A 12443-nucleotide genomic window follows, 5' to 3' on the forward strand; every position below is an offset into this window, starting at 1 on the left:
ACAATCATATGGATCAGAAGTTGACAGAGAAACATATAGCAACTTCGCCGTCTGCATTTCCAGCTCAGATGTCTTGGTCTGTTATGGAAGCATCACCAAACTAGCATCCTTGCTTGTTTTGCTATGAATGATTTTATTCTTGTGCCGATAGAGTTATGCGATAGACGCTAAAGTACACTGCCAACCTCCAAGGCAGCTATTGATGTAGTACCATCGGAAGTGGAATTAATTATTCCCGACTAGAACAGAATGTGGCAGCTTTTGTCCTATTTATTTTTCTTTCTGAGTCATATATCCCAGTTCGAGAAACATCCTTTGTTGCAACCTTGAAGGTAGGAAAAGAGAACAGGCGAATAGGGTGAGATTATCCTGAACGTTGTACACAAAAAGCGATATCATCATTTGTTCTCATTGTCGCCAAAGTCGAATAAAAAAAAAGGTTAAACAAAATATTATCTAGCCTGAAAAGGTTGTTTGCCTCTATTTCCTCCGCTTTCAATAATTTCAGTTTTCAGATCCTGTGTTACATTTGTGAGGCTAAAATGACAATCACCTTTCGAAACTGAGTCAAAAATACACAATATCTCCAGATCGATCATGCAGGTGTAACAATGATATGTTACCATGTATTACGTTCGCGTTATATTCCATTTTGTCGCGCTCTATGCCGGACCCGTGCATCATGTCCTATGGAATATGCGGACAAGGTTTAAGATAATAATAACTGACCTTTTGCTCAACAACAACGCATGAAAAAAAAAAACATACAAACAAAAAACACAGAGACATACGTGCGTAAGCGTGTATACATCTTTGCTTTGACTGTTGTGATCAAACTTGTCCATCAACGAAGGGAAAAAAATGAAAAGTTACCGACGCTTTGTTATATTCAATAGAATTCATGAGGACTTTGAAGAGGTGAACCATATAACTTTACATTTATTCTTTACAATTCATGTGTGTTTTTAGGAAAAATCAAGAAATTCTACTTATTCCTCCACATATCGCCCTGCTTGTTCATATCACTTAGATATCGTTTCATATATCTCCATTAAATCGTTGTATAAGTATCGATCGTTCTTGCAACATTATTGATTATTCAGGAAACTAGAAAGTGTTAAATGACACCCAAAAGAAATAGCAGTAACATGATATAAAGAAATAGTGACAGACACAAATTATGATGAAAAATAGTAACCTACACCCTCTGGGCTTCTCGAATGCCGACAAAAATAATATGTACATGTGGAAGTTTACACAATCATCCAGTCAGGTGCCATGGGCGAATTAGCAAAAGACAAAAAGACGCTGTAAGCTTTTAAGCGATTTTGATTTCATTGCATCAAAGAGCATACTACCAGCCTCCTTTTGTCTAGAACTCCCACTATGTCTATATCTTTCTCTTTGTACGCTGCTCGAGTTACTCAACAACATGGTGTACGTGACGCGCTCCTGGCGTCTTTTCTGCAAACATCCACCGATTGACTCAATGTCCTTTCTCCCTCCAGACATAATGGTGGAAACTGGAAGAAAAATAATGCTAAAGACAGATACGCAACCCTTTGCAAAAGCGCCCTAATAGAGATGGGACCTCATCTACACTGAAAGGTGTCACTTCATTAACCTCTTTGACTGTTTCTATTGCCTTCTTGCTTTCAGGAAAAAGAAATTAATCACCTGTAATAAAGAAGGTGGGTATTAAATGAGAGAAAACCTACGTAAGATCCTTGCCAGTGATGAAATGAAATCATTGACATTTATTTCATCACAATTTACACTCCGCACCAATTTCAAAAAATACTCTTCTACCAACAAAAGACATTCTTTCCCTGCAAAACCATATTTTTTTTTCCTTTTAGGCATATGAATTGATGGAGTCTAAATCTATCGCAACATACATATTCCAAACAGATGTCTTGTATACTCTAACAGTAGCAGTGTTATGCGTGGATACCCGCCTTCTCCACATGTACATCTCCGGTTGCCATGACAACACTTCCACCCAGTTGAATTGGCGTATGAACCACAGGGTTTGAACGGGCGAGCTCCTTTGGTGTTAGATCTCTATTCCACCCGATCGATCGGTCCGGCGTATTGTCCGGAGTAATCGTGGTGATGTGATTATAGGTTTAACCTTGCCCCGCGAGACCGGAGCAGATATAAGGGGACGACAATTGTCTGCGCAAGTATGGATTAATTTTATATGCTCTGTCTGCCCCCCCCCCCTTCCCCCTCCCTTTCTGTCTCTCTCTCTCTCTCTCTTCCTCTCTATCTTCCTCTCTTCTTCTCTTTCTCTCTCTCTCTCTCTCTCTCTCTTCTTTCTGTTTCCCTTTTCATTTCATTTCCATCTCTTTCACTGTAATGATAATAAGCTCATATAGCCTGTATAACTTTGTAACTGAATTTAAGAGAGAGTAACATTCCCTACTTTCTATGAACAGCCAAATGATTCATGATTCATTGTATCTTATTTCTAAATACCTTGTACAGAAGCGACCGGAAAGCAGGTAACCAGATAAAGAAGACACAAAAACTGTAACCTATACCACTATGCTTCATGACATATGAAAATAGTCTCAGACGTTGTCATTTAAACAGATGGTACACAGCATATGAAACGCTGTAATCATAAACAAATGCAATTCCTTTATCTAAGCGAATCCCTTTTCTTGACGTGTAATGACCTCTAAAAATGTATAGGAGAATTAATGACATCAAAATAAGCGTTGTGTTTAATGGCTTTGTAGTAAATGATTTAAGATGTTATTATCATGCGCAGTACATGTCAAAAGTCATTTGTCATGTAAAGGTCTTAAAGTTATGGGCCCTGTTTTATGAAGCTGTTCGTAAAGTTACGCACGACTTTACGAACGACTTAAATATGGCAAGCCAAGTGAGTTCCTTAATCATTGTTAATTTCAATAGCTAGAGTTGAAATTTGTAGATGGTAATGATCATTCTTACCTTTTAACACACGTTTTTGATTAAAAGTGTATTTTTCCCACAATGTAGATGAAATATTGGCATACAGTCGTACTTTGTTAAAACGTAAGGGAAAAAATGGGCACACATATTGGCACTTCATATTCCAGTCGTTCGTAAAGTCGTACGTAACTTTACGACCAGCTTTATTAAACAGGGCCCGGGTATCATGAGTATTTTGAAGGATACCCGAAGCTTCTGATGATGGCGCGAATCCTCTTCGCAGGAGTCGTGTAAAAGCCATGCAGTCTTTGTTGGACGATGCTGCCCCAGGCCGTGAAGACATAGCGGATGAAACCCTCGCTGGTCATGCTGGCGGTATGTTGGTCGTTGGTGAGGGCTCTCTTGATGTCATCCCACGGATTCTTTATAGGGGTTAGCATCATTTTGGTGATTGCACTGGCCATTACACCCTACTGACGCCATTTTCGTCACACTACTGGTCCATCTGGGCAGCTTAGCGGTGTGCGCCGTTTCGTTGTCATCTTGGAAAATGAGCACTTTGAGGTGTTCGCAAAAGATGCTAGTAACGAATGAAAATGAGTGAGAGTCCAGAATCTTTCGATGTACATTGACGTTATCAATTTTCCCGTCCTCGACAACAAGCTCGCCGACTCCATAGAATCGTGATGACATGCCCCAGAGCATGTGTAGATTCGAATCGGGTCATACGAGCCTGACGCAGGGGGCAGGCCTACCAATCTTCTCAAAGAGTGGTCTTTCTGCCTCTGCCAGGTCTTGGTCGCTTGACACAGTTATCCGTTTCCCCGTGGCGTTTACACCCTCTGCACGCCGTTTGACGGCATATCCGAATGCGCTCAGCAGTCTGAGCCACCGAAACACTCTGATCCCTGAGGGCGACAATTTGTCGGCGTCTCTGTCTCGCTAGATAACTTTAGCTGTCTTACCCGCAGTGTGTGCTCGAGAAACTCGGTAGCCTTGAATGAGAAAGTGAACAATGTGCACCTTCTTCGATATCGGTCACTCTTAAATGTTTATGAAAACGCCAAAACATCCATTTCAGTAAATAAAAATCATAAAAATAGAACGAATGTACAAGATGTTGCAAGACTTCTGGCACTAGAGTATTATGTATATGAAGAGTTTTAAAGCGTTACTGCACTCGTTACATAACTCCAAACATTTTTGAAGATGGTACTAAAATTATCGTACATTTTGTAATTACATGTTCTGCTTTTTCCAGCTGATTAATTTTCAAAAATCTCAAACTCATGAGAAATTGATATATTGATTTTTGCATTTAAACATATTGAAAGATATTGCATATATATCTGAGAAGAATAAAGAGAGATAGAGTTAGCTAGTCATGATGTCAATGGGGGAGTTGTCTATGTGATGTCATCATTGCTCATTTTAAGGAGGCTTATCGGGAGGGGGTAGGCGAAAGAGACTTTTCTGCACACATAATCTCATCATGTTAGAGTTAATATATTAGTGAGGGATGTCTATGCGGTGTCACCATTACTCATTTTAGCGTCTTATTTCTATCTCAGTAAGGAGACTAATCTAGGGGAGGGGGAGGAGGCGAAAGAGACTTTTCTGCACATATAATCTCATCATGCAGAGCGATGCTTGTTTTACGCTCGAGGATGCACAGTGCTGTTGTCATGGAAACTAGAGGATCATCTTCCTCTTTGGAAGGAAAAAAATGATGACAGCAGGTTTAGAATTTTGAAAACAATCAATATAAGTAGACATATCCATTTCATTCATTTCTCCTAATTTTTTTCTGTCTATCTCTTAGGTGGATGGATGCTCCTTTCTTGGATAACGCAGTTTTACTGTTTATGAATAGCAAAAAAAAAAATCTTGTTTTGTCTCTGTTTGTCTACAAATATAGTAATGGCAATAAGAATTCATGAAAACAAAAACAAAAACAAACAAGACAATGGATATGGTCTTCTTTATCCAGGTTATAGCCTCTTCAGTGTTGCCACTGCTCTGCCAGAGGGCACAGACATTATTATTACCCTTACGTTGCCAGATACTCATTTATATACCTGGGTCTAGAGGGATATGGTGGGTAAAAATATCTTGTTCAAGGACGTAAGCACTGGGCGGGAATCGAACTCGGGTCCTCCGACTGGGAGTCGAGAGTATTATAGCACTATGCCACAGCTCCCCCAAGTTTTTTCACGTTCTTTTTCCTCTCTCTCTCTTTCTAAGAGGTATTAACGTGAGGATATCGCTTCTTGTCTACGTAAGTCTATCAGAATGATCTACTTCCAGTACTCCGACTTCATTTCAGATACAACCTTGAATTGCAAATTGATTATAATTAAGACTTATCTATTTCCCTACACCTTTTTAATCCTAAATTTTAAACGTTTTCATTCTGATTATCATTCTCAGTTCTCAGAACTGATTTAAAAAATGACGGTGAATTGGTAATGACAAAAAACGAAAACGGAATGTATCCTTGACGGAATATCAGCGTTGAAGTGAGACGATGAGACGTCAATCAAAACGTTTACATATTCCTCCTCCATTAGGAACATGACAGCGTATATTGAAACTGTATCTTAAAACGCGATCTCGAGAGAGGACTGCTAAGTGTACACCAATACCCACGGTCACATGAATGTCACGTAAGCGTGGAAATTGTGTCAGTCTAGGACGCTGTAGGCGTGTTCCGCAACAACGTTGGGGTAGAGTTCACGTGTTTGAAAGCGTACCCCCAGGGGATCTTCGTCACCAATGATACCCCTCGTCATCTTACGCGGCTAAACCGATTAGATGTCGTCGCGAAAATGCTCCGATTGCAATAATTAACCGCCTTTGGGGAGGAAAATCGATAAACGGAGTAGACGCGAGCCGCTCGCCCTCTCTCGTACAGGAGGGGAAATCCTGTGGGACTCCTTCTTTTGTGATGTTAGTCCTCAACAGCAGGGAAAAAATCCAAAATGTAGGTGAAGTGAAGAAAGAAACAAATTGATAATCTGCAAATTGATGTTGTTCGATTGGAAGCCATTACATTATTCAACTCACAAGGGAGTTGCGCGAAGGTTGATTTCTTTTTATCCCTCAACCCCCCCCCCCTTTATTTTTGAGGAGTCTGACCATTACGTAGAGTTATGTACAATTTCAAAACAAATCAGCTTTTTGGGCAGTAATCAGCATAGATTAATTGCCTTTTGATCTCATGATTTCTGCATGGATCTAGAAGTGATAATTATCATTACACTAAATAAATAGGAAGTTTTGAGTCTGAAAAGTAAAGTGAAGAAGAGTGAAGAACTGTCACACGGAGAACAAGAATTACACAAAGCCATTAATGTTTATGAACGAAAGAATGTGTAATAGATGCTTAGACTGAAGTTCTCGAGTCTGATTCATGACACGGTCTTGTTGTTTAGGGAATTTTCACGAAATATTTCGCCACGCCCAGATGTGGAAACAGATACATAAAGGTGATCTACCACTTAGACTACTCCCACTTCGTCTAATATCAATGTAGTCTCAGCCCTCATGGTCTAATCCCGTTTCGTCTACAACCAGTTTGTCTAATGACCATTTAGTCCAATTACCACTTAGCCTCATTACCAGTTGGTCTACTTCAAGGTGGGCTATGTCCATTTCGTCTAATACCCACAGTTTATTAGACAAAATGGAGAAAAAATCCAAGGATTTAAAGTTGTAGTTAGACCATCTGGTCATTAGACGAAATGATAATTAGCCAAACTGGATATTATACCAAGTAAGGATTAGACCAAACGGGCATTAGACAAAATTGATAGTAGACCAAGTGAGTTTAGCCGTAGTGGTGTTAGACGAACTGGGAAGTTATTAGACCATCTGATATTAGACCAAGTTCAATAAACCGATAAAAATGGCATTGGATGATAATAACGGTAGTAGGTTTTCACCAACAGGTATAATATTGTAGTAAATGAGGTCATAATGGGTTACAGTTCGTTATTCCGAAGCTTCATTCATCCGTAAATTAAATAAGGTTCGTTATTCGGTGGGCTCGTTGATCCGTAAATGAAACAAGGTTCGTTATTCCCAAGGTTCTTTAATCCGTAAATGAAATAAGGTTCGTTATCAAAAAAAAAAAAAAAATGAAATAAGGCTCGTTATTCCAGAGGTTCATTATTCCGAAAATGAAATACTTAGTAAAGTTCGTCATATCGACGGTTCGTTGGTAACCACTTTCTCTCTTTTTTCTTTTTCATTTTCGAATCAACAAATGTTATTCCTTTTTCGAATTACCGAACTTTCGGAGTATTGAATCCTTTTCATTTTCTGATAGCAGTGATTAAGAACCTTTGGAATAACGAACCTTATTTCATTTTCAGACTAACGAACCTCAGGAATAACGAACCTTCCGAATAACGCCACAAATGCTCGGATCAACGAACCGTTTTTTCATTTTCGGATTGAAGAACATGTAGGTACAATGTATGTTTTGGAATAACGAACCATCGAAAGATCGAACCTAATATCATTTTCGGATTAACAAACTTTCGGAATAACGAGCATCAGCCGTACTGAGGAGCCCTCATTAGTTGCTTCGACTCATTTTTTTTTATTATTTTATTTTGATCAATAATTCAGTGGAAAGTGTATGATATCTGTTCAGGGAATTGACCATTAGTTGAGACAGAAACACAAGCCGGTTGCCATTAATTCTAAAAGTCCAGATCGGGTATCACCATATTGCAGCTTAACTCACAATTACACATGGCGGCTCTATCACAACCGTTAACAACGACTATTGTAAACACGTGTACTGTCACAAGATTTGATGTCTTTTGAATGACAGAACCAGAGAGCATAATTGATCACTGTTTCGAAAGTAAGCCATAGCTCATATTACTATTTGAATTTCAAATTTATTTGGAACTTAAGTGCCAGGAATTCAAAGACATATTTCGAAAGAATTACAAGACATATTCTCATGAAAGATGGATAAGAATACTGTACATGTGAAGTCAGACATGCACCATTAACCTTTACTGAGGTTAAGTTAGTTTGTTTGGTCGAAAGCGATTAAGAACTGTAGCACTTCCCCATTACATGTATATCCTTGTAAGTGAGGCATTTGTGAGGTGTTTGTGTGTGTGTGATAGTTTTATTCTCCTTGACAAACATTTCTTTTTATAACACTAACAGTCCTCTACATTCTTGTGAATAATCATGTCTTGAGAAACAATAGATGTCACATATAGCTATCTTTAATGACTCCTAGATGACAGTGAACTTGAGTTGGGAAATACTCTTCATAATGTCTGCTATTTTGCAAAACAAAACGCCATCTAATGAATGGAGATCGAACATCGCGAATTCCTTTCAGCGATCTTGACTGTTTGTGTCGGCCTTCACATGACGCCATAATTCGGCGGATCTCCCATCAGAATGCGAATTGCCCCATTTTTTTTTACCGACAAATGTGATTTGCACACGGAATAGCGGTAGACTGGAATGGCTGGTATTCATTTATGTTTGCTACGTACGCAACTCACCTGGTAATGGGTGAAAGATAATTGGCCGGAAAAGGACAAGGAAAAGCGGTAATGATCAGCTCCGTCTGAAATCATTTGTAGACGGTGGTTTTGTATTATGCCTTTCTTATTTGAGTGTTGATTATTTAACATTTCGTCGAGGCTCTTTCTAAAGTCTGTACTTCAGGCAAGATTTCGTATATCTTTTGGAGTGATGAACTTTTGCTATTTATTGTTGAATCGAATAAATCTTATGTCACCAACACAATTTAGAATTAGGAAAGTCCCGGTTTGCCTTCAAATTGTCTTCTTCTTTTTTGTCACCGTATGCATGAGTTTGTGTCGATTAAATGTATTTAGCCTGCTTTGTCTCCTCCCATTTCACTGTAAAGTATGCAGGGAAAAGAGGTGCTGATTCAAAGATGACAAGTTGATAATTCCTGTAGCAAAATTCCCCCAGGACTTCATTGATTCAGATGAACGGACGTAGGGAACATTGAAGAACGAAGACATGTCACATTACTCGTGATAAAGCGACATGGGATGTGATATTGGTAATATTGGTAGACGTCTCTTATCAGTGGGTTTATGGACAGAAGTATAAGTCCCCAATGTGTAATTATGTATTTTCTATCAATCAATTTTTAAAGAAAAGAATAATGTACATTATGATGGTCATATTCCTAGGAATATTTTCAAGACCTAGGAAGGTTGCAGCAAGAACCAATCACTTTTCCTTTATATTATTTTTTTTTCAATCCAAAGTAGCTATTATTCTCTTTAAGTGTTGTAATTTTGAGAAGATTTGTTAATAGAATTCAGGCAAAAAAGGAAGGGAATTAACGATACATATTGTCATGCGCACTGCACCGAACACATAAAAGCAAAAACAGAAAAATTAATGAGCAGGTTTTGCAGAGCCATAGTGTATGTTTTCTCGGGGTGTAACATCTTGAGAATGGTCTGCTCGCCCGAATATCCACCGCGGAAGAAAATTACTTCGCCACGTGCTCACGAACAAGGAAACAATAGTTTCTGCGTGACTGGCGCCGGTGCAACTCCATTCGTCTGAACGCAATGGAGAACACGTTTTGTTTCACTACAATTACGTCTCATGTGTGTGACATTTCAAAGCAATCATTAGAAAAATGAAGTATGTGCTAACTAGGTATACGATTGGAATTATTTGAAACCTCATGGGCAATTTATTAAAAAATAAATCAATACATTCGCTCAAGTGCATGCCAATCTTCGCCATATAAAAAGAAGAAAAGTCCATGTCTTTCGAAGTGTTCATAATGTTGAACTTCGCTCTGTTTTGGGGGAAGACACTATTGAGTTCTTTTACTTTAGTATAAGAGGAATGCGTTCTATCCTATTCTTTATTTAAAAGATAATAATGTAATTCAACGAAACCATGAAGATGTATAAACACATGCATACAAACAAAACACAGACGCGCACGCACACCCAAATGCCAAACTCCACTCATAAATCCACCTCTTGAATATGGATGAAGAAAGGAGAGGTTTTTTTTTTTTAAATTTAGCCATCTTATATTCAGCATTTAACCCCAATTGTCATTGCGTAGCGATAGCGTAACAAAGAAAAATATCGATGCAATTTCAAGATTATTTGTCAGTGAAATGCTGTGATATTGACCATAATGATATCATATGGTGTAAAAAAAAAAAATCTTTTAAAGACCGCATCATAGCCTAAGAAAATCTTGTCCATTCAAAAAGCCAGAACCTCATCGCTCCTATACTGTATGTACACATGGTGCATAGAGGCAGATGTGTACCCATGTACAATATTCAGTGGCAGATCCAGAGGGGGGGGGGGGGGCGCACCGGGCGCGCGAAAGCGCGCGAAATAAAAGAAATATAAAGAAAAAATGAAATGAAACCCGGAAGCAGCATCAGAAATATTCTTTGCGCCGCCCTTTTACGAAATTCCTGGATCCGCCCCTGCATATTTGACAGTGATTTTCAACCACGGCATCGATGTCCGTCGGTATAGACATGATAGATATTAGTGATAAGGGGAAGGTAACCCGTTTTTCTTTTCTTTCATGCATTTTGGCGAATGAATAAATGTTTGCTATTGATGAAATAAGGCTGCGCTGGCTGCTTCTTGGCCTCTTGGTATACAGAATAGGGGGTCAGTTGCAAGAACCCCCAAACTATCATCGTTTCCGTAAAATGTTGAGGAGCTTCCCTATTTACCCAAGTACATCATTTTCGTCCATTAAACTCTAGACCCCGATAACATCGTGTCATATTTAGCCGTAAATAAACACACCGTGCTGACACGTTGACGACCCGGTAATTGATGGAGGGCTTCTCAGAAAGGCGTAACTAATTTTCCTCTTTTTTCTGTTGAAGAAAAAAAAAACAACATGATTTTGCGAATAATTTCAGCCGTGACCTTACTTGTGAAGTACATTCAGATATCCATCCATTAGCAACTCTCTCTTCATTGTGGCGCGCCGATTCTGTTGCGCCTACGTCATCAGCGTGATATACCCTGGCTTTCGACCGATTGAGGATCATTCTCTCGCTGTCTGATGTCAACAAATACTGCTGCCGGAGCCTAGCCCAGTGAATTGAAGCTCCGTCAGGTGGAAACGAGAAGGGATAACAAAAGGGGGGCAGCTGTTCTTAATTTGCATCGAGCACCTGCAATGAGGAAACACTTTTCCCTTCTCATAACCATAAAGTGAAAGTGTAAGGAGGTGGAATGTAGCCTGTATTATGATATAACTTCGCATGTTCTCCACTGAGCAGTAAACAAGGTTTCATAGCCGGGAAGAAGATGCTTTGAAAGGCAGAAACCAACGGAGGTCCATGAAAACTATTTCGTGGTCAGTGACTAAAGGAATTCTGTAACACGTCTAAGCAGCTTAGCTAGCATCCATCGTAAAAATGCACACTCGTCCCCAAACATGCACTTGTATCAGGGCGCGCGCGCGCGCGCACACACACACACACACACACACACAAAGAATGGTACAAGCACACAATTTGCATATGCAGTAGTATACAATATATGGAATGCTTTTCGGGGCAATGATATCAATTAAGCCCTGAATGAAAGCTGTCAATATCTGTTTTATATACCGAATTAGGTCTACATCAAATTAAATCTAATACTTGGTCGATCGCGATCTGCGCTACTATAGACGTTTGCATTGTATTGCGGGTCATTATCTCACCCTGTGGAAGCCAAACATACATTCGACATGTCACGCACATAATAATACGTACTGCTACGAACCAAATGAGGGCGGTTTAACCCTATAAAGCCCAAGGGGGCACATTGTGCCCCCCCCCCCTACCAGATTGCCACTCCTTCGCCCTTAATCCGATTTCAACCAAATTTGGTGACTTTTCCTAAAATCTTATTGCGAACATTTTAATATATGCCATGGCAACCATAAAGTGACAACCATATCAGTCAGATTTTGGATCTTTTTTCTGTTCCCATTTCATTTAACAGCATTACAGTGTATGAAATGGGTGTTTCTTGGCTGAAATTTGTTGAAGGAGCAAAATTTGAAGTAATTATGGTCCTGGAAAGTTTTTCTTATTATTTCCTTTGTTTTTATGTGACAAAGACATAAAACAATAGATATAATAGAGATAATTGAAAAAAAATAATATTTTCTAAAGATTGCCCTTATATTTAGAGTTATTTTGATTCCTTCACCCAAGTTATGCCTCTTATATTATTAGTTTATCATACTATCAATTTGCAATCTCAAAATTCCAGTATTATGCAAATATGAAATGTCATGTACCCATCCCAAACATTTCATCTCAGGTCTCATAATGTATCACTATGTTGATATGAATAGCGCCCCCATGTGGTGACCTTGAGAAATTTAAACCGTAACAAATAACAAAATTCCAATTGCTTATCACTTGTGGCAAATATGAAAATGATTGGTCTATAATAAGACATATATAATGGGGATAGAGAAATTATACAGAA

The sequence above is a fragment of the Diadema antillarum genome, unplaced genomic scaffold (genome assembly GCF_040938485.1).
Source record: "Diadema antillarum isolate AM-2024a unplaced genomic scaffold, OU_Dant_1.0 scf00000198, whole genome shotgun sequence".
Lineage (NCBI taxonomy): Eukaryota > Metazoa > Echinodermata > Echinoidea > Diadematoida > Diadematidae > Diadema > Diadema antillarum.